At 39.8% G+C, this 27,035-nt stretch overlaps 1 protein-coding gene across 5 annotated transcripts in view; it reads right to left on the reverse strand.

Annotated features, from left to right (window-relative positions):
* The window catches only part of RAPH1 (Ras association (RalGDS/AF-6) and pleckstrin homology domains 1), an 88,639-nt gene extending 74,608 nt beyond the window's left edge, over positions 1–14,031 (reverse strand). For 3 of the 5 annotated variants that reach the window (XM_059928506.1, XM_059928511.1, XM_059928510.1), the window contains exon 1: positions 13,538–13,607. The gene's annotated coding sequence lies outside the window, so the exon portion shown is untranslated. Of the gene's footprint in view, positions 1–12,797; positions 12,862–13,537; positions 13,608–13,952 lie in introns of those variants that run through there. The other 2 variants (XM_059928509.1, XM_059928508.1) reach the window with 2 other exon arrangements.
* Positions 14,032–27,035: the final 13,004 nt, after the last annotated feature.

Here is a 27,035-nt window from a genome sequence, read left to right on the forward strand (position 1 = left end):
GGACATATACTCCCCACCGCTTTGGAGAGCCTTCTGGAGATTATGCACCTTATGATGCTGCAATACCACTTCTAAGTGCCCAAACATGTAAGATACAAGCACAGGGAGAAATGTAAAAGGATGTTCACTGTGGCATCCTATCTATCTAACTACCCCTCCTCAAAAGAGGAATGGAAAAACTGGCTTATTCTGATAAAAAGAATGAACTGGATCTACAAGAACCAGTACTAATAATTTCAAACCACACAGTTGAGTAAAATATGCAAATTTTAGAAGATATAATTTATTGTTTCTATAAAATTCAGAAGCACAGACAGTAATAAGTAAAATGTTATGGACACACATTTGTTAAATGCACTAAAATATGCACCAGAATAATACAAATTGTTATCTGGGGAGGATTTTTGTTTTATCTGTTACTTCTCCTTCAACAAATTATTTGAAGCAAAATATAAACAATGATTACTCCTGGTGATGAGTATGTAGATGTCTATCATATTTTACACTTCGGTTTCAAACTTTTCCGACTTTAAAACAATGTTAGAAAGACATTAAAAATACGGACAAAGATTGTGAACAAGTATGCTCATTAAAGCCAAATATTAAACACACACACACACACACACACACACACACACACACACAGAGGGGGAAAGGCAACTAAATATTCCACAAGAAAAGAAAAACTGAGTAAATTCAAGTGTGTTTTATTGTCCATCCTGGATTATAATGCAGATGTTGTAAATTATTCATAAAGCATTTAATGCATGGGAAAATGCTAGTGATATAGCATTTATATGAAAGAAGAACTAAATTATGCATACTATAATGAGCTATATAAACAGGCACATGCACACGCACACACACACGAGCAAATATACCAAAAATTTTAACTGTAATCAGTTCCGGGTGGTAGGATTATGTTTTATTTTCTTCTTTATACATTTCTGAGAGTTGCATATTTCCATTAGTATTATTAATGAAAGGGGGAAGAAAAAGGCAAACTACAAAATGCAAACTCAAAATGCAAACTCCTCTGGTAAGAACTAATGCCCCAATTAAACTGATAAAGATTCTGTTTTACTTCTGATTCTAAAAATACTAGGCTATGATAATAAAGATAAGTCTCTTTAAATATTAATATCCACAACCATACAAGTCAAAAGAATTATGCCAATAACTATAAAGCTGTAAGCTTCTGCTTGAATGTTTCTAAAGATATGTTTCAGTCTCCTCTATTTGTAGCACTGTCACATCAGAACAGGTGGTCCCTTCATCTATGCATTAGATAAAGGTTATCAAATGGAAAATCTCCATACCAAACCTTTACTTATAAAAATAAGCTTGTGTAAAGTATGATTTGGCTGTAAAAAAAAAAAAAAAACTGATACAAATAGGACAGCAAGCAGTGTTTATTCTATGCCAAGTGAAAAATATAAAATGCTGCTGAGAGAAATTAGAGATCTAAATAAATGGACAGATATACCATGTTAATGGATTGGAAGATACTATATTGTTATAAGCCAATTCTCCCCATATTGAACTAGGTATCCAATTTAATTATAACACATATCCCAATATCTAATTCTAAAATTTATATGGAAAGGCAAATGACCTAAAATAATCAAAACAATCTGCAAAAAGAACTTGGGGGATATCCTCTACCTTGACTTCTTACTCACTATAAGGCTAAGTAATCAAGACAGTGTAGTTCTAGCAAAAGAAGAGAGAATTACATCAATGTAGCAGAATGGAGAGTACAGAAACAGACCCACACTTATTGTCAAATATTTTCAATGAAGATGTCAAAGTAGGAAAGGAGGAAAGGAAAGGGGGTTTTCCTCAGTTTTACTGAGATATAATTGACAAAAATGGAAAGCACTTTTTTTTTTAAAAATAAATGATGCTGGAACAAATAGATGTTGTATAAACATGGGATGGAGGGTGGGATTCGACCTCTACATCACACCATAAACAAAATGGATCACAGACTGAAATGTGAAAGCTAAAATCATAATGCTCCTAGGAAAAAACATAGGGAGATATCTTTGCAACTTTAGTGTGGGCCAAGAGTTATTAGGACAAAGAAATCACTAACCATAAAAGGAAATATTGATCATTTTGATGAAGTGCAATATCAAAACTTCTGCTATCTGAAAGACACCACTAAAAAATTACAGGGAAGCCACAGACTAAGAAAAAACATTCACAAATATATCTGATAAAGGACTTGTACCTAGAATATATAAAGAACTGCTACAACTAAATTAAAAAAGATAAAACAACCCAGTTTTTTAAATGGGCAAAAGACTTGCACAGTCACTTCCCAAATGGCTAATAAGAACATGAAAATGCGCTCAACATTATTAGTAATCAGGGAGATGCAAATTAAAAGCATAATGAGATACCACTATGTATCCATTCCAGTGGCTAGAATGAAAACGACTGACGATACCAAGTGCTAGGACGTAGAGTAATTAAAATTGTCATATAACGCTGTTGGACACATAAAATGATACAGGTTTGGAAAAGTTTGCCAGTTCCTTAAAAAATTAAAAATACATGTACCCTATATAACTCAGCATGTCCTCATAGTATTTATCCAAGAGAAATAAAAACATATTCATGAAGATATATGTGTACATATATCTGTCTCCATTTGTACAAAATGTCATAGCGGCTTTATTAGTAAAAAGCTAGAAATGAAAGCAGCCCAAATAGCTATCAACAGGTGAACGGATAAACAAAATGTGGCATATACACATAATGTAATACCATTCAGTAATAAAAAGGAACTTAATCCAAACAACAATATGGATTGATCTAAAAATCATTATTCTGTTATGTCAATCTATAATCATTATTCTCTGAATCATTATTCAGAGCCCAGCTGTGGGGAAGGTGGCCACTTGGTCCTGACTCAACCCGTTGAAAAGCTGTGCAATAACCTGCCAAGTCCCTGTGTGCGTGTAACTTATCAGATGGTTCAGTCTGGTAAAGCTTTGGGAAAGAACATGTGATTCTTTCTTTTAAATGTTAAAATAAAGACTTTTGTATACACTTGTTAAAAAAAATCATTATTCTGCATAAAAATAAACCAGACTAGAGAGAGAGAATGACTGAAAGGGAACACTGTATGATTCCATACATCAAATTCTAGAAAATTCAAACTAATCTACAGTGACAGGTTGCACGGAGACAGAGGTGGAGGGGAGCATGTCTGGCAAAGGGAGGTGAAGAAACTGGGGGCTGATGAATATGTTCCCTATCTTGACTGCAGTGATGGCTTCACAGGTGTATGAAAACTTATCAAACAGTATCCTTTAATGCGTGCAGTTTATTATGTGGAAATTATACCTCAATAAAGTAGAAAAAAGTTTTTAAAGAAACAAGCAAACCAAAAAACTTTACAGCAAAATTAGAGTTAGGAGTCAAGGCAGTGGCTACCCATGACAGGGCAGTCGTATAGAAAAGCAAATATGAGGAGGGTTTCTGGCACACTGGTAATTTTCTTTTTCATCTATGTTCTGGTTACGCAGGAGTATTCAGGTTGTAGAAGTGTACGTTTATGATACATGTGTATATTGTTCTTCAAATACAAGTTTTTAAAAAGAGGAACATCTACGTATGACCTAGCAATTCCACTCCTTTATCCAAGAGAAATGAAACATTTGTCCACAAACAGACTTGTATAAAAATATTCATGGCAGTTTTCTTCACAGTAGTCCCAAATTGGAAACAGTCCAGGTGCCCATCAACAGGAAACTGGATAAACAAATCTATCGTACATTCAATATTCGTACAATTGCATATATTAATCCACAGTATAAGAAACAAACTACTGATACACGTAATAACATGGATGGATCTAAAAACATCATGCTGAGGGCAAGAAGTCAGAGACAAAGGAACACATACATATGATTCAACTAATACAAAATTCTAGAACAGGCAAAATGTATCTGTGATGAAGCAACTGTGGCTGCAGTTGCAGAAGTAGAGAAGAAAGGAAAAGATAAAGGGTAGAGTCATGGAAATGTTTTCTACCTTGCTAGAGATTCGAGGAAAAAAATGCTCACTATGGACATGGAAAAATTATGTCTATCAACACTACTGAATTACTAAATTAAATTTTAAATGGGTACTTTTAATTCATCCTAATTCCTGAAAGCATAATGTAAAATCCAAACTGAAGCTTCTAAAATAAGCTAATAACTTCAATTGTGGTAAAGAATAAATTTTATTGGGCTTCCCTATGGTGCAGTGGTTAAGAATCCGCCTGTCAATGCAGGGGACACGAGTTACAGCCCTGGTCCGGGAAGATCCCGCATGCGGCGGAGCAACTAAGCCCCTGCGCCACTACTACTGAGCCTGCACTCTAGAGCCCACGTGCCACAACTACTGAAGCCTGCGTGCCACAACTACTGAAGCCTGCGTGCCACAACTACTGAAGCCTGCTTGCCTAGAGCCCGTGCTCCGCAACAAGAGAAGCCACCGCAATGAGAAGCCCGCACACTGCAACGAAGAGTAGCCCCTGCTCGCCGCAACTAGAGAAAGCCCGCACACAGCAACGAAGACCCAATGCAGCCAAAAATAAATAAATAAATATTTAAAAAAAGAATAAATTTTATTAAGGTCTCACTTTGTTGAAATTTATCTATTTTTCTTCCACAAACATTTCTTTGTAATTAGTAAGAAAATCAGAATGTCTTGTCCCAAGTGCTTTATTTTTAAGATGGCTTCATACAAGTATATTATATACTATGAAATGGAACTTAATATAAAAGGTTCATTATTACCAACAGTACTTCAATAAGATTGTAGAGCGATTTCCAAAATGGAGCTGATTATAACCCAGGAAGTATGAGTGATGATCCATTAGGGTATAAGAACAACATATTAGGAGTTCTATTTAATCTTTATCTTAATACACGTATGTATTTTAAGTACCATATAATGTAATACAACATAATACATGTGTATCCTTAACACAGAAAACGACACTGGCCTCTTCATTATGGCCACCTGTCAGACAGTCACACATCATATATGTAAAGTAGTCTAAGTATTCTGGTACTAAGTGACTCTAAATATTTGGAGGGAAGAGTGATAGTATTTGCTGGAATCTTTTTCAAAAATGAAATAAAGAACGCACCTTTTTGTAAATTGCTACAAGAGACTGGTGTTCCAGGGAAGACATATTCTTACGGTAAATGATTTCCTTAATAGAAACAATATTTTATGGAAAAACTGTATTATCTAATCCTTCATGAAGCTGCTGCTTTGACCTCAACAAAAGAAAGTTGGGGCAGGGGAAGTAAGGTTTAACCTCAAATGCAACTACTGCAGCAAAAGAGAAGCTCAAGCAGAAAGAGCACCAAGTGATACAGAATGTTGCTGATGTAGTTGAGGAGTGACCATAAGTATTTTACACCAAACAGGTTTATTGGTTGTCTCATGGCAAAGTATTTTAAAAGAGTTGTCAAATTTAAAGATGAGTTAAGCATTTATCTTTCACACACACACACAAAAAGTCTAAATTTGCTGACTTTCTGTGATAAGTGACGGTTAGCAGTATGCTACCTAGTAGTTGTTTTTAAAAATAAAAACATAGTTAATCTATGTGTACCTTAAAGGTAAATGAAGCATTTTTTTAGTAAGAAAATAACTGTATTTCAAAAGAAGTCAATGTGTGTCATCTTGAATACTCATACTTGCACACTCTAAACACAGAGAAACCATTTTCTAACTCTTTAAATGTCTTCCATACATAGTTTCTCTGGATTTTGAATACATTTATTAAAAGCATATAAATGCAAATCCTCACATTGGTTTGCACAGAAAGGGCAAACTTTGCTAGCCAAATCTGCATAATTGATGGATAGAAATTAAACAATGAGTATCTCCATTTAGAAAGTACAGCCAAAGAGGCAGTTATTCTTTTGGGGTACGTGTCCCTGCATGAGCTGCCTTTTAGCTAAGACAAGCATTAAAACCAAGTACCAAAATAAACAAATTTAAGATCCAGACTTTGGAATTTCTGTATTACTAAGCAGTACAACCAAGATTTTTCAAACATAATGCACTGTATTCATTACGCTTGCTTTAAAAAACAAATATTTATTTTAAAAATTTAGGGTAAACAAAAAGGTTTTTGAGCCATTACTAACATTTATAAAGAACTCTATTCACAGATAAAGAGGATCACTGATTCCCTTCACAAGTCTCTAAAGTCATTTGTTACATTATAAAATAAACCAAATAAGGCGAGAAAGAATTGTTCTTTATAAATAAAATAAACATTATTAGATTTTTATGGATCCTTTCAGGAGATGTAACACCAACCATAAAGAATTCTTCAAATGATGCCTTTCATTAAAACCTTTATTTATTTACTTATATATTTATTTATTTATGGCTGTGTTGGGTCTTCGTTGCTGCACGCAGGCTTTCTCTAGTTGCGGCGAGCGAGGGCTACTCTTCATTGCGGTGTGCGGGCTTCTCATTGCGGTGGCTTCTCTTGTTGCGGAGCACGGGCTCTAGGCAGTGTGCTTTTCAGTAGTTGTGGCTCGCAGGCTCTAGAGCGCAGGCTCAGTAGTTGCGGCACACGGGCTTAGTTGCTCCGCGGCATGTGGGATCTTCCCGAACCAGGGCTTGAACCTGTGTCCCCTGCATTGGCAGGCAGATTCTTAACCACTGCGCAGCGAAGTCCTCATTAAAACCGTTTTTATTGCATTTCTATTATATTTAAGGGACTGAGAGACATTTCAGATGAGTAAAACTAGATCCAATACTCCAGAATCGGGGATTTAAGACAGTATACAATTATTTACAATATAGGGCAAATCAAGTAAGGTCCAGAGGAATGAAGAGGACGGCAATGAATTCTACTTAGTATCAAACAGCTTCACAAAGGTGTGTGGCAATGGAACTGGGACTCAAAGGATGAGTAGAATTTTGACTAGAAAAATTAGGGAAAATAAACTGTGCTTGGAACCATGGAGAAAGGCACGTACAATCTGTGATACATAAAGAATATATTGTATTTTCAAGTCACATTGCTAGTTATTTTGCTGTACTGACTTAGCTAACACTCTTCTTCAAACATATCAAACTTAGTAAGATCATTCTAAAATTGATTTCAAAAAAAGCATTCAGGGGCTTCCCTGGTGGTGCAGTGGTTGAGAATCCGCCTGCCAGTGCAGGGGACACGGGTTTGAGCCCTGGTCTGGGAAGATCCCACATGCCGCGGAGCAACTGGGCCCGTGAGCCACAACTACTGAGCCTGCGCGTCTGGAGCTTGTGCTCCGCGACAAGAGAGGCCGCGACAGTGAGAGGCCCGCGCACCGCGATGAAGAGTGGCCCCCGCTCGCGGCAACTAGAGAAAGCCCTCGCACAGAAACGAAGACCCAACACAGCCATAAATAAATAAATAAAATAAATTTTAAAAAAGCTTTCAATTTTCAAGTACAATTAAAAACCTGTACTTACTATTGTAATTCTACAATATTTGGGCCTATTCAATATGTTCACAGTTCTAATTTTCTCCAGATTTCACCATTCATCATCAGGGGGCTTACATTTTTAGTGCTACACAAATGACAAGACATCAATGATGGGCCACGCAATCTTGCTTTTCTTCTCATGTAAAGGGATGACTTGTCCCTTCTTTTCCAAGCCTAACAAACCCCAGTCCCTTCTGTTTCTTTTTACACTCTGCTCCCTTAAATTACATTCTCTACTGATTCTTGTATCCTGCACTTAAACTAGTATCCTCTCTATTTTGGAGGGGAGAATACCTATTTCTTTGATTTCTCCATTATGCGTAGCTCTGCCTAAAGCAGAGTAACAATATACATTTTATGAACAGCAGAACATATACGTTTTAAAAAGTCAATTTATAAGTTATGAGTGATGTATTTTAAGACATCTGCCCCAGAGTGTGGTAAATACTGTATCTTAAAATAACAGTGATAAGAGCATAGGATGAAGCTAAGACATCATATAATCTGGGGGGTTTCTAATATTTCACAACAAAACTTTTCCAGAAGAAATCTTATGCAGCATGGCAAATACATATAACTGCAAAAGCACTGCTAATACCATTTTATGTTCAAATATAATTTATTAAAAACTCAAAGAGACAAATGAGGGTTAGAGATGTTTGTTAGTCTTGACACCAAAGCAACCCATTTACTTCTGCAAAATTTTGTTTTTATTTCACTCAGATAAGTAGTTGCAAGTAGGTAGCAGCGTTTGTTTTGTTTTCTTAGTAGCTTTTAATGGTTTGTTTTGCAGTCCCAGGATATGCTTCAATTAAATTGATTTGAGAAATTTTTTTTTTTTTTTTTTTTAAATTGAGTTAGCAGTTTTTTTGTTTTTTTTTTTTTTTGTTTTTTTATTTATTTATTTATTTATTTATTTATTTATTTTTGGCTGTGTTGGGTCTTCGGTTCGTGCGAGGGCTTTCTCCAGTTGCGGCAAGCGGGGGCCACTCTTCATCGCGGTGCGGGGACCGCTCTTCATCGCGGTGCGCGGGCCTTTCACTATCGCGGCCCCTCCCGTTGCGGGGCACAGGCTCCAGACGCGCAGGCTCAGCAGTTGTGGCTCACGGGCCCAGCCACTCCGTGGCATGTGGGATCTTCCCAGACCAGGGCTCGAACCCGTGTCCCCTGCATTAGCAGGCAGATTCTCAACCACTGCGCCACCAGGGAAGCCCGAGAAATTTTTTAAATAAGAATTTTTTTCTTTCAAACTGAGTTAGTAACAGTATCTAAAAACTGCTTACAAGGTAAACAAGAAAAACCTAAAACTTGCAATGAGCTATAAAACATCTATACTGTAACATGATATCAGGACTTAGTGTTACATGTTCATTTGTTACTAAACAAATTGACTTACACAGGATGAGTATACCCCCAAAGGAATGGGCTTGAGTCTTGCCTGTCATTTAACCAAACGCAGTTTATATGCCATAGTAATGTACTGTTTAGACAATTCTATATGAATAGACATGCACAGGACTGAATTTTTGAAAAACTTACTTCCTTACCCATTTAAAATTCACAAATAATCAGAGATAGTAAAAGAAGCTTTATTCTAAGGAATGCTTCCCCCCCTCTACAATTAAGCAGGTGTAACCAATGCAGCACTACTGTTTTCAATGTGAGAAAATTTTATATATATGTACACGAGGGTGCCAAGACCATTCAACGGGGAAAGGACAGTTCTTTCAAAAATGGTGCTGGAAAAATTGGATATCCACAAGCAAAAGGATGAAGTTGTACCCTTATCTAAAACCATATGCAAGTATTAACTCAAAATGGATCAAAGAGGTAAATATAATAGCTAAAACTATAAAACTCTTACAAGAAAACACAGGGGAAAAGCTTCATGACGTTGGATTTGGCAATGATTTCTTGGACACCAAAAGCACAGGCAACAAAAGAAAAAATAGACGAAGTGAGCATCATTAAAATGAAAAGCTTTTAGACATGGAAGGACACTATCAACAGAGTGAAAAGGCAACCCACAGAATAAGAGAAAATATTTGTAAATCATGGATCTGAGATTAATATCTAGAGTATATAAAGAATTGCTACAACTCAACAATAGCAAAACAACCCGATTTTTAAAATTGGCAAGGACTTGGATAGACATTTCTACAAAGAAGATACACAAATGGCCAACAAGTACATGAAAAGATGCTCGACATCACTAATCATTAGAAAAATACAAATCAAAACCACAATGAGATACCACTTCACACTCATTAGGATGGCTATTATCAAAAACACAGAAAATGACAAGTGTTGAGGTGAGGATGTGGAGAAACTGAAACCCTTGTGCTGGCACGAGTGTAAAATGCTGCAGCTGCTGTAGAAAACGGTGTGGCAGTTCCTCAAAAATCCAACACAGAATTACCATATGATCCAGCAATTCTACTTCTGGGTATATACCCAAATGAAGTGAGAGCAGGGACCTGAGTAGATATGTGTACACCAATGTTCAGAGCAGTATTACAACAGTGAAGAGGTGGAAACAACCAAATGTCCATCTACAGATGAATAAACAAAATGTGGTATATACATACAATAGAATATTACTCAGCCTTAAAAAGTAATGAAATTCTGATTCATGCTGCAACATGGATGAACCTTAAAGATACTGTGCTACAGGGAGATCAGCTCAGTGCTCTGTGACCACCTAGAGGGGTGGGATAGGGAGGGTGGGAGGGAGACGCAAGAGGGAGGGGGTATGGGGATATATGTATATGTATAGCTGATTCACTTTGTTATAAAGCAGAAACTAACACACCATTGTAAAGCAATTATACTCCAATAAAGATGTTAAAAAAATAATAAAATAAAATAAAAGGTTTAATTATGCCCCCCCAAAATAAATAAAAATAAATTTGATATTCAAAAAAAAGATACTGTGCTAAGTGAAATAAGCCAGATACAAAACAAAAACAAATACTGCATGATCCCATTTATATGAAGTATCTAGAGTAGTCAAAATCACAGAGACAAAGTAGAAAAGTGGTTACAAGGGGCCAGAGGGAAAGGGGGTGGGGAGTTAATGTTTAATGGGTAGCGTTTCAGTTTGAGAGGATGAAAAAGTTCTAGAGATGGATAGTGATGATGGGTGCACAACTATGCGAATGTACTTAATACCACTGAACTGTACAATTAAAAATGGTTAAAATGGTAAATTTTATGTGGTATATTTTACCACAATTAAAAAAAAATTGCGTGTGTTATTTATTTTATTATGGTGGCAATATAGGAATGTAGTTAAGAACACAAGCTTAAGAGTTATGCTGCCTGCTTTCAAACCCAGCTCTGCCACTTTATAGCTCTGTAGTCTGTGCCTGTTTTTTCACATATTTACAGAACCTACATCACAGGATTATAGCAAGGATGAAATAAGTCAATACATGTAAAGCACTTAAAACAGTGCATCTCAAAAAGTAGTTGCTTTTTATTATTCTGGGTTTAAAACACAATTTTAATGCAATTAAATTCAAACATCTGGAGAACCTCTGAAGGTCCTCTTCAAAATTCTAGAGTTCAGTAAAACACAGATTGAAAACCAGTGATTTAACCCAAATTTCTCACTTTATAGGGAAAGGAATTGAGAGTCCAAGAAAAGTGATTTGCTTGAGGTCGCATATCTTGTTTTGCTAATATTAATTTTCCTAAAATAAGTGTTTGAGATCAACAATACTAATGTTGACATTCAACTACTTCAGAACCAAGGCAAAGTCATGAGATTTTATAATGTGTGTCCAAGAATCTGTGAATAATATTGTGATAGCCATCCACCATGCTAATGTAATAAATAATTATGCATGGGGTGGGAACCAAAAGGTAGCAAAACCAAAAGAAAAGCCATTTTAATTCTTGTTAAAGACAATGGTTAAAAACACCTCTTCCGAAAATTAAGTGTTAAAATATTTGTGAAAACAAACGATACTGATCAAGAGTTTGAGACACACCCAATATGTGCCCATTACTCCATATCTTTCAGCCAGTTACTCACTATATAATCTTAGTAAGACCTCTGACTCTGATATATCAGAGGCCTTTTCTGCCAAATAGAACTATTATTCATCACAAGGAACTAGCTACAAATAATTCTTTATTAAATTCAAACAGGAGAGAGAAGCAGTCCAAATACCACAAAATGTCTCATCCAAAAAATCATGTATTGAGCTTTGTAGACATTTCTGTACTTACTTGAAGAGACTAAATCTGGTTTCTGGTAAATTCACAACACAGAAAGCAAAATAACAGAGACAATCTTTGAAGGTCAGACTCAACAAGAGCTAAAAAGCCTTTGCGTGTCTCTAATTTTGCCCTTCCCCCATTGCTCTTCCTCAATTCCTCCACCTCTACCAGGAATGTCCTCACCCTGCCCATCTACATCAGCTGAAATCCTACCCATCCTTAAAGGTTCCACTTAAATGCCACAGCTTCCATGAATTTTCCCCCAGTGCTCCCAATTTAGAATGATTCCCTCGCCTCTTCACTTCCCCATTTTGCACCTCTCCTTCAACATTTTATTATATAATGCATTGCATTACAATTACCTACATTCACTTCTTCTCCCACCTTCCCCCAAGAAAATCTCGGGAGCAGTAGGCTAGGGAGAAAAGGAATTAACATTTGTTAAAACACCTTGGTGCCCTGCAAGGTGCTAGGCATTTTGCATACATTATCTCATTTAATCCTTTGACAGCCATCTCGGGAGGTAAGCAGGTGGTCTTAGTTATTCCCATTTTACCGATAGAGAACCGTACTGTTGAGAGTTCAACAGCTTATCCAACGTCACACTACCAGCCAATTCCAGTGCTTACAGCGCCCCTGGTTTCCCTGGCTTCAAAAAGCTCTTTCCACCACTATATGCTGCATTCTTGTTCACTTTATGGCCCCCACCCTGCCTAACAGATAGTAGGTATTCCATAAATACTTGCTGAATTTAATATTCCTACGGACTCACTACCACCCTTTTAATAACCCCATCACGCCCCATCCCTAGCCGGTAACCTTTACTGTTCCTTTACCGCGGACTTCACACACAGAGGCAGCTCTCCACATCACCAAGACAAATGCTGCCGACAACACCAACCCTCATCTGGAGGCTAAGTGAAGAACCGTTCAATTCGCTCAGATTTCCCCAACTGCCCTTCCCACAGAATATATGAGATACACACAAACAGGTCACATTTGATGTAACGCTTACACCCTTCCCCAAACCTCTTATTTCATACTAAGCCACGTCTTCATGCTTACAAGCAATGACTTAACGCGGTTTCCAGCTCACACCGCGGGGACTCCCTAAGACGCCGCCTGAATAAGAAACCGCATCTTTCAAACCGTCTTAAAACGAAGGCATCCTAATACTATTACACTGCCTTCCTTCTCCTCCCTCCCCCCCCACCCCGCATGAACTGCAGTTTGGATTTCCGGCGGGAATGCACACAGACGCAGAAGAGATAGGCTCAAAAGCAATGGAGCAATTACTCAGCCTGCTTAATTAGAAAGAAGACACAGAAGGTGCCCCGCCTTCCTAAATCTCTGCACTGAACTCATTTACGAAAGATGGGGAGCACTGAAACCCGGGGAACCCCAGACACCGAGTCACTGGTTTCTGTGGCTAGTCGGGGGAATAGTCCTTTCCTTTCCGCGGTCCCGGGCCACCAGTCACCAGTGCCGGGTCTGAGAAGCCCAACCGCACCCTCCCCAGGCGGCCCTGCATCTCATTGTCTCCCTCCGTCGCGGCCCCCAGGGGCGCAGGGTACAGCCCAGGCCCCGCCGACCCCCAAACACCGGCCGGCCGCCTGCCGGGCAAGGTCCGACCAGCCCCGTCCCCGGCCTCGGCCGCGGCCGCGGCCGCGACCCCGCCCCAGGCTCGGCCGTCCGCACCGCGCCCGGATGGCGGGGCCGGGCGCCGGGAAAATGGAGGCGGGAGCCACGGCAACGCTTCCCAGCCCCGCGCCTGGCCGGGCCCGAGAGCGAGGCTGAGCACTCACCGTGGCAACGGCTCGGTCCCCCGGCGGGCCCGGCTCCGGGGCGGCCCCGGGCTGGGCAGCCGCCGCTCGCGCTCGTCCAGCCGCCGCCGCCGCCGCCTCCTCCCCAGGCGCGGCGCTCCTTCTCCGGAGACGCCGCGAGGGTCCGCAGCTCCCGCGCCGCGCGCTCCGTGACTGACTGACTGACCGACCGCCCTGGCAGCGGCGGCGGGGGCTGGGCGGAGCGCGCGGCGGGCGGGGCGGCCGCAGCGCCCAGCGGCGGCGGATCCGAATGCAGCCGCGTCGGGCCGAGACGCAGAAGGCGGGGCTGAGGGCCGGGCGGCTGCCGGGCTGACCGACTCGAGCCCGACCGCTCGCTCCCCCCACTCCCGCCCGCCACCCGCCACCCGCCACCCGCCACCCGCCACCCGCCACTCACTTCCGGCGCAGGCAGCCGAGCCCGCCCCTCCCGGGCGCCCGCCGTCCGCGCCCCCTGGCCCGCCAGGCTCACCCCCAGCCCCAGGCGCCCGACCGCACCCAGCGGGGGCCGCCCGCGCTCCGCCTTTCCTCCGCGCGTCCCTGGGAACCGCCTCCAGGAACCAGTGAATGGGAGAATGAATGAGTGAGGGAGGAAAATTACGGTGCTGTCCCACCCCTGCTCGCTTTTCCTTGGAAGCAGGTCCAGCGGCCTCTCTCCGAGGGCCCTGGGACACAGTGAAGCCTTGAGCACGTCTATCAAGGACTTGTATGCGTGCACCTTCCCGCTGGAGTATTCCAAGACTCCAGCAACCCATCAGATGGGGCCTTAGGCACTTAAATTGACCTTTGTTGCAGTGTGAGGCCTTTTTTAGGAAATCACATTCTGGCCAACGACTCTCTCTGCAGTTTCATGCACTATTTTAGGAAGCTTTTAGAAATTGGACATTTCAGTTATCTTCGATTACTTTTTAGCTTTGCAATTTGCTTATCTTGCGTTCTTAATTTCTGTCACACACACACACCCCTTATTGAAATGGTTTAGGAGTAAGGTGATAGCACCTTACTTTATTCTTTATCACCAAGCTCTAAGTTACTCAGATGCTGCTTAATTTGATGTAGGCTTGACTTGGACTTAAATTTTAATTTATATTTTTATTTTGACCTTCTAAAGTTGATCAAAAAAAGAAAAAACTAGAATTAAATCATTTTTGCCTGGCTACACGCAAAGCAAATTTGTTGACAGCATTGAAACAAGGAACAAATCCGGAGTGTGACCTGGAATTTGTTGCAGTAAATATTCCTTTTCCATGTCTTCCCATCTGCTTGCTAAGTAAGAGTATCTATATCTGGAATTTTCACAAAAAATTTACTGTACATTTTTGAGATCCTGGCTCCCTTTCTAAGAACCAGAGTGTTCATTTCTCTGTCCTGGGGCCAAATCCTGGATTGGTTAATTACATTCCTTCTTTCAGATATTCTTGAGGACTTTGAAGTGGTTTGGTCTCTTTTGCACAGTCTGTTCCAAACTGGTACATAATCGGTTTCAACCTGGTATTTAGAACCATACAATACAGTTACTAGTTGCATTTCACACTTGAGATATCTGTACTTTAGAAACATAACTGCAGTTTTGTATTTTAAGTCTAGAAGGCGCTTTAATATTCTTGTGTAGAATAATGTTATCTCATATAAATGAAGATGCTGCTGCTGACCAATTCCTATAGCCTTCTGTTCCTTTCTTGTGGAATTCATCATTCATTACCTCTAATTATAATTATTTCAATAAGTTATGATCTTTCCTAATGAATGTAATACAATAGTTTATTCATCCTTATATCTGCCATAATGTCTAGCATAGTACCTTGCACAATAAATATTTTTAAATTAACAAATGCTTTAAACATTTTTTTTTTTTGCTTTAAACATTTTAAGTGATAATTCATACAAATGTGTCTATAGCTTTTCACCCCGTATACCTCATGACCAGGTTTGTTGGAATTATACACACCTGAGTGCAAAACATAGTAACGCTGTATTCTCATCAAATGCTATAACAAGGCTGTGTGATAACTGCACAGGGAAGATATTCACTTCATGGAAACCTTTAGAAAATAGACCACTGAGTGTTTTTATTTATTTATTTATTTAAAATTTATTTTATTTATTTATTTTTTGGCTGTGTTGGGTCTTCATTGCTGCCCACGTGCTTTCTCTAGTTGCGGCGATCAGGGGCTACTCTTCCTTGCGGTGCGCGGACTTCTCATTGCGGTGGCTTCCCTTGCTGCGGAGCACGGGCTCTAGGCACGCAGGCTTCGGTAGTTGTGGCACACGGGCTCAGTAGTTGTGGCTTGTGGGCTCTAGAACACAGGCTCAGTAATTGCGGTGCACGGCATTAGTTGCTCCACGGCATGTGGGATCTTCTCGGACCAGGGCTCGAACCCGTGTCCCCTGCACTGGCAGGCGGATTCTTAACCACTGTGCCACCAGGGAAGCTAACTCTCTCTCCTCTCAGTACTCAGGTTGGTCAAGGCTAATTAGAAAACAGTCACTTTCAGCCATTGAGAAAAGTGAGCGGGTTCTCATCAGTTCCTTTAAACCATAAAATCATTCATTTATTCAACAAGGGTTTATTGAGCTTCAACTAAGGCCTAGGAATGCAAAGACAAGAAACACAAGACAAGATGGTTCCTGCCCTCAAAAAGCACACCGTCTAGTGAGTAAAGGTGGCAAAGAAATCACAATTGGAATATGGAGTCCATTCCCAGGTCAGAAGGCCTCCCTGGGGGAGGGGATTCTTGAACTGAATGTTCAGGGACAGAGAGGAGCTAGCCAGGGGAAGAAGGAGGAAACAGGCATTCCAGACAAGGGCAGGTATAGAGGCACCGAAGAGCACCGTGCCTTGGAGGCTCTGCATGTAGTTCCATTTTGTCAGGATGGGTACAGAGAAGGGTCAAAGCGGTGGGCGGAAAACGTAGAAGGGTCTCATCATCAAAGGGGCTCATGTGCTAAACTAAGGAGTTTGAACTTGATACTTTGGGAAATATAATAATAAATAATACAAAAAATCTTTGGAGTATTTTAATTAATAATTAATAAATAAAAATAAAATCTTTGGAGTATTCTAAGCCCCAACTGGGTTTGCGTTTTGGAGACCAGGGAAACCAGACTGGGGGCAAGAGTAAACTAGGAGGTGATGGCACCAACCCAGAAGAGATATGTTGCCAGTCCTCCATAAAAGCAGAGGCAGTGAAATGGGGAGGAGGGACTAGATGGGAGACATAATAAGGAGGTGGAATCCACAGGATTTGATGTATGATTGGATATGAGGGAGTGAATAAGAGGGGGACACTTGGGATGACCCTCAGGTTTCTGGTTTGGGAGACAGACTGGGTGGCAGTGGTGGCTTTCGCTGAAATAAAGACCCCAGAAGGAAGAGCAGGTTTCAGGGGACTGGCTGAATACCTGTATGAGAAAGAGTAGTAATGCACATCGAGGCATCTCAAAGGATCTTAATCCATCATTTACCAAAGCGTGTTCTTTGGAACTCTAGTTTCACAGGATTTTAGTAGGTGTGATTCCAAAAAAATAACAATTCCCTTTAATCAAATAAATGAGAAATGTTAAAGTTCGACAGGTTTCTAAACTAGAGGGGTTTTCAGAAGTTTTAATATGTTAATATGAACTGTGAATTTCTAAGAGGTAACTGTCAGCTTAGAAATTCGCAGCGTTTCCCAAATGCATTCGAACATGAAATGCTTTTTTCAATGGAATATCTCATAGGACATGTGTTCCATAGAACACACCATGGGGGGTGCTGACCTAAGCCAGATTTTTGGTTTATAGTAGAGAAGACTATGGACCCTCGAGCTGAAGTGACTTGCCTAAAGTTAAATAGCCTTTGCTGGAAGATATTGGGTTAGAATCCATATCTTCTGACCCCACTCGCATGTTCTTTGCACTGCATAATGCTTTATAAGCTACAAACACATTCCAGTACCTTCAACCAATCCTGGAGAGAAAGATACTATAAAAGAATTATAAGATATATCCATTTAAATGAAGTTTCAAATCAGTAATTTTTAAAGCTATGCTAATTTTGAATGATTACTACTCTACGTAAGATGAAAAGATTTGTACATTGGAAAAAGTGGAGCCAATTATTACCTTAGTATGATCTTTCTGATAATTCAGCAGGAGCCTTTTGTAGAATGAAATCACCTAACAATAAATAGGACATCCATCTATCTGCACTAGCCCTGAGGTAGCTTTAAATAAAATGAACTTTCACAAATGGATAGAAATATTAAAACTCTCCCCAGAAATTTTAGTGTTGATTTCCCCCCCTTCATACTGAAGGAAAGGACAGTTTCTAAAATATGCTGAGACTATGAAAATCCACACAAGGTTTTGACTTCCTCTCTGGCACAATTCCCCTGATTCTTAAAACTCTAATAGCTGATGGATGGGAAGGTTTTTACATCCTAATTTCACAGTCCTATTTCCCAGAGGAGAAGTTTTAGTACTTCCTATTTTTAGAAAAATGAGATGAATTGTTTGTTCCCAAGAGACTTCTTAGAACGATAGGACAGCTTTCATTTTAAGAGTAGTTTCTATAGACATTACCTTTGAAACTAGTTATCACTGTCTTAATTTATGATTCAGTAATTCATAAAGTATTTGTTTCATTTCTAAATACTGTATTCATTTATAGTAGGCAGACCAAGGACCATCAAAATTATAATGAATAATTTTTTTACTTAAATCAGTAGTTATAAGTAGTGGGAAGAACACTACTTATTAATTAATATATCAGAACTATTTCATTAGTGTCCACTGTGTCCCCAGCTCTGTTGAATCACTTTAAGGAGTACTAGAGAAATATAAGAAATAGTCTCTGATTTTCTAAAATGACCCCACCCATTGTTGGCAAGGATGAAAAGAAACACACTCTCATATCCTGCAGGTGGGAATATAAACTGTTACAACCTTTTTCTGGAGGGTAGTTTAACACTAGATAAAATACTTTAAAATGTGCATCTCTTTGATCAAGCAAATTCACTTCTATGAATTTATTCCAAGGAGTAAGAACAAAACATCAGCTAGGATATTATGGGATGATGGCAAATAATTTGAAATCCCCTAAATATCCAGCAATGAGTTTATGAAAATGATGATTTCTAAAAGAATAATTTTTGATATGAAAAGCTGTTCACAATATGTTAATCAATAAAAAAATTACAAACACTATATACAATATGAACTCATGAAAAAATATATAGGAAAAATCTAGAAGGAAATACAACAGGAAGACAAAAATGTTTATTGCACAGTGGTATGATTATGGTACTTTCTTTTATTTCTTTATCTTTTAATGATGAATGTGTTTTCTTTAATTGACAATTAAAATGAATGAACTGGGGCTTCCCTGGTGGCGCAGTGGTTGGGAGTCCGCCTGCCAATGCAGGGGACACGGGTTCGGGCCCTGGTCTGGGAGGATCCCACATGCCGTGGAGCGACTGGGCCCGTGAGCCACGGCTACTGAGGCTGCGCGTCTGGAGCCTGTGCTCCGCAGTGGGAGAGCCCGCGATAGTGAGAGGCCCGCGCACCGCGGTGAAGAGCGGCCCCTGCTTGCCGCAACTAGAGAAAGCCCTCCTCGCACAGAAACGAAGACCCAACACAGCCATAAATTTAAAAAAAAAAAAAAAAAAAAGTTTATAAAATGAATGAACTAAATCAATATTTATGAAGATAAATCTCTAAAACAAAATGTTGAAGATGACACACAAAGTGTATATTATTTAATAAGAATAAAGTTAGGGCTTCCCTGGTGGCACAGTGGTTAAGAATACGCCTGCCAATGCAGGGGACATGGGTTCGAGCCCTGGTCCAGGAAGATCCCACATGCCGCAGAGCAACTAAGCCCGTGTGCCACAACTACTGAGCCTGTGCTCTAGAGCCATGAGCCACAACTGCTGAGCCCACGTGCCACAACTACTGAAGCCCGTGTGCCTAGAGCCCGTGCTCCACAACAAGAGAAGCCACTGCAATGAGAAGCCCACGCACCGCAATGAAGAGTGGCCCCCACTCGCCGCAACTAGAGAAAGCCCGTGCCCAGCAACGAAGACCCAACGCAGCCAAAAATAAATAAATAAAATAAATTGATTTTTAAAAAGTTCATTTTAATTTTAAAAAGGATTTCTGCATTCAAGAAACTGTTGATGAGACAAGGCAAGAACACGTGAAGTAATCAGCAAGCAATGAAATACTCAGCTCAGATACAGATACAGTACAATAGGAGTTATGAGAATAGAGAAATGACTGGAGTTGGAGCAGGTTAAGATGACTTCACAGAAGAAGTGAGACTTAGCTGGTACTCGGAATCTGAATGCCAAGGGGAGATTATAAGGTGAGGCAAGAGCCTCGCATGGCCCATCCTAGGTACATCTCACCCCTACCAGTCAAACATTAACAACTGCAGAACACTTGATCTTTGCCTATAAAGGTGCTTCTGCTTCTTTCATACATGTAGGATTTACATGCCCTATATAATATAAATATATAGTAAATAGAGTATTACATATCCTTTGTAATATATATTTTTGAAGTTACAGTAGATATTTTTAAAGAGTAGTTCACTTGGGGGGCATTTTATCTGTAAAATCTGTAGAACTGGACATTCCCAGATATTTGCCTAGAACAAACACCAACTATTATGCAAGAACAGTTATCATAACTTGCTCCCTTGTGAGTGTCCTGACGTCCACAATCAGACCACAAATGAATTCAACCAACTGGAACTCAGAAATTCTCTGATTACACACATATTACAGAGTGCTAAGCCAACTTTCGAGCTCAGTAACTAAACTACCACTACTAGTATTAGCTACACATACTAATTGAAAGCGAATGACTTGTCTTTAGCGCCTAATAATAAACTAAAAAGTTATGCCCATCTCAAAAATGTCTGCAATGGGAAAGAACAGGGCAGACCGTGAACTTCCATCAAGTATTCCTTTAGTGTGGGGTATTGCCAGGTCTAGAGTTGCACTGTAAAGAGGCAGAAGCATTCCAGGTGTGTGGATGGTGTAACAAATACATCAAGCAGAAAGAAGCAGGTTATTTTTAGTAAACAATGGGGAAAATGGTTTTATTAGAGCTGAAGAGGTCTATCTAGGAAGAATGAGATGAAAGAAAGATGGATTATGAAGGCCCTTGGTGACCAAGCAGTAGATTTGGGAAACAGTGCAGTAGAGGAAGTAACCAAGTCTGTTCTTGAATGTGCCAGCCATGTCCCCAACTCTGAGCCTTTGTAATTACGAATTTTCTCTGTCTGGAATGTCCTGTCCCCTTTCTCTGTCTGTCCTGCTCCTGTTCATTACAGTTCTAATGTCTCCTCCTTTATCCCCAGTTCCTCTGGAAAAATGTTATTTGCTGCAACTATGTGCTCCCTCAAACTTTGCACATTGGTACTGGAATTTTTGCACATGTGTCTGACTCCTCCAAAAGACCATGAGTTCATCAAAGGGCAGAGACTATGTCTTATTCACATGTGTGTTTTCTCCAGCACCTTGCATAGCATCTTGTACGTAGAAAAGTTCAACAATGTTTGTCAAATTAAAGGATGAGAGAGATGATTGAGAAACATCTGGCAACATTTTGAAAAATAGGTTGGAGGAAGAGAAACAATTGGAGAGCTGGTTGGGTTAATCCACGTGTGAAGTGACGAGGAATGAGAAAAGAGGGAAACTAAAGTACACTTGGAAAAACTGACAAGCCTAGGTAACAGAGTTGACAAAGGTGTGAAGGAGAGGAAGAGTGCAAGATGACTCCAGGATTTCTAGGCTGGAAGAATGCTGAAAGCAGAGGACTAATATCATTGCTACAGCAACAGCAACTGAGTGCCTCTCAGGTTCAAGGCACTGTGCTGAGGGAGGCCACAGGGAAGAGCTAGAACCCTTCTGTACTCTAGAAAGTAAAGCCTGTTCCCTACAAGGGAAGCCACAGTTTTGGACAAGTGGCATTTGAAGTACATAATGGTGAGACATTCAAGTGGATCTGGTGTTTAGGTTGCTTGAAATCAAGAACTAGATTGTCCTCAAGGCTGAGAACTGTGTCTTTTCTATTGGCGAATATCTAGTCTCTGTCTTTTGTCACAGTGTCTAACTCATAGTAGATTGCTGTATTAATTCCTAGGGCTACCATTATAAAATGCCACAGACTGGGTGGCTTAAACAGCAGAAATTTATTTTCTCACAGTTCTGGAGGCTAGAGGTCCAGGAGGCTGAGACCAAGGTGTCGGCAGGCTTGGTTTCTTATGAGGCCTCTCCTCGTTTGGCAGAGAGCCCCTTTCTTGCTGTGCCTTCACATGGTCATCTCTCTCTGTCTATGTCCTAGTATCCTCTTTTTACAAGGACACCGGGAATATTGGATTAAGGTATATTCTAAAGATCCTATTTTAACTTAATTACCTCTATAAAGACCCTGTCTCCAGAAATGACAGCAGTGAGAAAGAACAGGGCAGACTGTGAACTTCCATCAAGTATGTCTTTAGTATGGGGTATTGCCAGGTCTAGAGTTGCCACCATAAAGAGGGGAAAGCATTCCAGATGAGGGGATGGTTAGGGCTTCAACATATGAATTTGGGCAGGAGGGGAACAAAATTCAGTACATAGCAGCTACCCAATAAATATTTGTTGAATTGAAGGGACTGCATCAAAGATGAGAAATCAAGGCTGAAGAGGTAAATACATATACACCTAGTGGCCATAAAGACTGGAAACAGCAAATAAAGACTGGAAACAGCAAATAAAGACTGGAAACACACATACATACATATATATTGATATTATACATATAATAAATGGTTTATTGATATTAAATACATGTTGTGTTCAGTGGCATTCCATGATATGTTTAATGTGTTGTTCCTCATTAGCTATGTATAATTCAGTGTACTGTGCAAAATTGCAATGATCGTGGTGTATTAATGTGGTCTTTCCATTAACCCCTGCACATCCATCTGTGATTCTTTGCTTCAGATGATTTGCATCTCAGAAGTAATCAGGGGTGTTCAATCCATAAAAAAATAAAACACTATCTAGGTTTTCAGACTTTGTGGTCAAAATGTATATATGCACTGCATAGGCAAAATGTGCTTTTTGGGGAACAATTAGAAGTATCAAAGTCCTGTTATTTTACCAAAAACAATTTAGATTCTCCTACTATTATATATTTATCATTTAACACTTTTTTTTCTTTGATAATTCATCTAGGGAATTGATGAGTGAGTTAAGAAATGACTCTCTCCCTTTGCTGCCTCAATGTCATATTTGTATGATTCTTTGAACCACTTGGGAAAAGTCATTTGAAAAATATGTCATGGAAAAACAAACAAAGCAAACAGATGAATAGCTGATCACTAGAACATTTGTTCAGTTATGTGCCTTGAGGCAAGTCTATGCCAAAGAACATGACATCACCGAAGTGCTGTCACTGATTTTCATCAGTCACGCTTTTCAAATGTCTCTAATTGTCCCTTCTTCACTGTTCTTTTTGCTACCATCCCTCTCAAGATTTTCATCGTCTCAAGCTAGGGTTTTGCAAAAGTCTGCGGGTTTATCTCCCACTGGCTTCTCTCTTCTCCCTTTGAGACACCCTGCATAATATTCTGACCCAATCTCTAGTACTACCAGGACCATTTCCACTGTATCATTTTTCTGTTAAAAACACCCCCCCCAATTACAGTGTTTTTATTTTGAAAAACACAAATCACAAAATATGAAGTACTGTATGATCCTGATTTGGTTGAAAACAGAAAACCCCAACCCACAGGCATACATATATACATTTACATCCACTGTATTACATACATATCCATTGTATTAGTTTCCTATTGCTGCTGAAACAAATTACCATAAACTCAGTTACTTTAAACAACACAAAGTTATTAACTTAAAGTTCTGGAGATCAGAAGTCCAAAATCAGTCTCAGCTGGCTAAAATCAAGGTGTGGACAGAGCTGCATCCCTTCTGGACGCTCTGGGGAGAATCTATTTTTTAGCCTTTTCTAGCTTCTACAGGCTGCCTGCATTCCTTAACTCATGGACCCATCTTCCATCTTCAAAGCCAGCAGAAGAGCATCTTCTAATCTCTCTCTCTTTCTGACTCTAACCCTCCTGCCTCCCTTTTATAAGCACCATTGCGATTACATTGAGCCCATCTAGATAATTCAGAAACATTTTTCCATCTCAAGATCCTTAATTTTTTTTTTTTTTAATTCATTTCCCTTTACACTCAGGGTGTTTTCTTTTTTCTTTTTCTTTTTTTTTTTTTATAATTCTTTATTTTATTTATTTATTTTTGGCTGTGTTGGGTCTTCGTTTCTGTGCGAGGGCTTTCTCCAGTTGCGGCAAGCGGGGGCCACTCTTCATCGCGGTGCGCGGGCCTCTCACCATCGCGGCCTCTCTTGTTGTGGAGCACAGGCTCCAGACGCGCAGGCTCAGTAGTTGTGGCTCACGGGCCTAGCCGCTCCGCGGCATGTGGGACCCTCCCAGACCAGGGCTCGAACTCGTGTCCCCTGCACCAGCAGGCAGATTCTCAACCACTGCGCCACCAGGGAAGCCCCCTCAAGATCCTTAATTTCATGACATCTGCAAATCCCTTTTGCCATGTAAAGTAACGTATTCACAAGTTCTGGGAATTAGGACGTGGATATCTTTGGCGGGGGGGCATTATTCTGTCTAACCCAAATGTTAACAGGTTGATTATCTCTACATTAAGAACTTCAAGTGATTTTAATTTGTACTTCTTTGTGCTTGATCAATATATTGCCAGTTTTCAAAAGAATCTTGCATTACTTTTTTATTCATAGAGAATGATGACAGAAACAGTAAACGTCTCTATACAGGACACTTGCTATTTCCTGCCCTGTCCTCTTTTCTTCTTCTGGAGAGACGATGTTTCTTTGGGAACTACTCCTCCCAACACAGCCTCCAACTCAACTGTGCGGTTCTAAGGATTGCTGCCGACCATGGTACCTCTTTACCTGGGTTACACGTGAGAGCATGTGATCCTACTGGGATAACCAGAGGCAGTTCCAGCATTTTTTTGTTCTTCTTTTCTTTTACCTAGAATTAGTAGAAAAAGTCAGTTCTTCTCTGACGGGAAAGGCAAACCAGAAAATTTTCGTGACTATGATTCTAATATCATAGAAACATGAGAGCAAAGCAGAGATGAGGAAAACAGAGAGGGTAAATCCTAATTTACCATCCTAAATGGTATTTGCATCCTTGGTTTGGAGGTGTCTGAGGACCAGCGAGCTATATTCGTCTCCTTACCTAGGTTTGGATATATAAATCGCTAGATTTCTCCTTCTGCCAAAACTGGCTGTTTCTACCATTTGTAACAAGAGTTGGGTTAAAATAGTTAGGAATGTTTTTAAGCCTGCAACAATTCCCTGTTGCCTGTTACTCTCTCAAATTAGCTCCTCTGACTGACTTCAAAGCTGTTCACCAGCCCCCACTGTCTCTGCCCCACTTCTCAACATTGCTTCGCTCTGGCTGGCCTTCTCATCTTTCCTTACTCACTTTATGGTGTTCGCTTTTGTGGCTTTGCTCTTTTTGTTCTCCTTGTCTGCACTATTTTCACCTCCCCTCCCTTTCCATCCAAATTCCGTCCAACCTTCCCAGCTACTTCTAGGAAACTCCATGAAATACCCCCCAAATTAGCCAGGGAAGGTTTCCTTCTCTGAATGTTTATAACATGCAAGGTCTGCAATCAACACCTATGTCCACTTGTTATGGTTCAGGATGACTCCAGATAAATGATAAACCCCATGAGGACAAGAGCCATCCATGTTTTACAAGCAGAGCTAGCTGTTCATGTTGGTTGATTAAATTACATGTTAAGCAAAAGCTCAGCAATATTAAGGTGCAGTCCTTTTTGGAAGAAAGCACAGTGGACACAGAGAATATTTATGTTAGAGATGGTTCGGTACATTGGAGGACAGTTTCACGACACTAAGTTGTCATCTTTATGTTGCGTGTTTTCTCATCATTTCCACGAAGATAATTTCAGAATGGGAAGTAAGACCTGATGGGAAAAGGTGAAGAAGCCAGAATCATTTAGCCATGGGAAAAAAAAAATGGAAGCAAACCTAACAACAATCGTAACATTTGTGAAAATTTGCTATACAGAAGGTAGGGTTCTCCCTCTGTGGGAGTTAAGATTGAGGCAGGGAATAAGCATATAATCACAAAATGAAATTTAGGTGTGCCTGGATAGGTTTTTCACCATAAGGATGTCAAACAATGAAATGAATTCTGAACTTTGTAGAATGTATTTCTAAAGGCAAGGAGTTGAGTAAGATGACCACAAAAAATTCTTAATAACTGTAAGGGTCTATTTTATAAGACTAATCTTAAAGAGAGGAGGAAAAATATTTTATGACATTTAAATATTATAGCTATGTATGCAGATGCTTTTACTGTTTTCTCCATGGAAGGAGAATGTCTTGCTCCAAATACATACCGGGATAAGTTAAAAACTTTGTCTGATTTATTCATCTGCCTTCTTCCAAGGGAAAACTTAACTATGTTCAGATGTAACTCTTTTTCTGCCTTTTTTTTTTTTTTTTTTTGCCTCAAGTGGAAGTGTAAATTTAAAGTCCAAATCAGGTATGAAAACCTCTAGACAATATTCTCTACCTGGACACTGACACCCTTCTCCCAATAATTCTAACATGAACACAAAACAGAGCCCAATTCTGTATAGAACTGTCCATCAGGACCAGAAAAGCACCAACGATATACCCATCGCCAGGCTAAAATGTGATTCCAGAGGGAGGGAGGAGTGAGTAGGAGCACAGGGCATTTTTAGGGAGGTATAACTATTCTGTATGATACTATAATGGTGGATACATGTCATTATACATTTGTCAAAACCCATATGATGTATAATACAAAGAGTAAACCCTAATGTAAACTATGGACTTTAGTTAACTATAATGCATCAAGGGACTTCCCTAGTGGTCCAGTGGTGAAGAACTCTGTGTTCTCAATGCAGGGAGCCCGGGTACACTAGATCCCGCATGCCTCAACCAAAGATCCCAAATGCTGCAACTAAGACCCAGTGCAGCCAAATAATAAATATTAAAAAAACCCAATAATGCATCAATATAGATTGTAACAAAAGTACCACACTAATGCAAGATGTTAATAATAAGGCAATGGGCAGTGGGGAGTTGGTAAAGGGAAATGTATGGGAATTCTGTACCTTACAATTAAACTTTCTGTAAGCCTAAAACTGCTCTTAAAAATAGCCTCATTAAAAAAAAAATGATTCCAAACACCTGAATTGATCCTTAATTAGGGAAAAGAAAGTAAGCATAAAATATTGATAGCTATCTTTTGGTAAGAATATTACTCATAACCAATATCTGTCTGTAATAAATTATCTCCCCAATCTTTTAAATACCCAGGAAAATCCTCTAAGGATCATAGTCTCATTGAAAATAAATTAAATTTGAAGCCATGGACATTGTTTTG

Source organism: Balaenoptera ricei, chromosome 7, assembly GCF_028023285.1.
Source record: "Balaenoptera ricei isolate mBalRic1 chromosome 7, mBalRic1.hap2, whole genome shotgun sequence".
Lineage (NCBI taxonomy): Eukaryota > Metazoa > Chordata > Mammalia > Artiodactyla > Balaenopteridae > Balaenoptera > Balaenoptera ricei.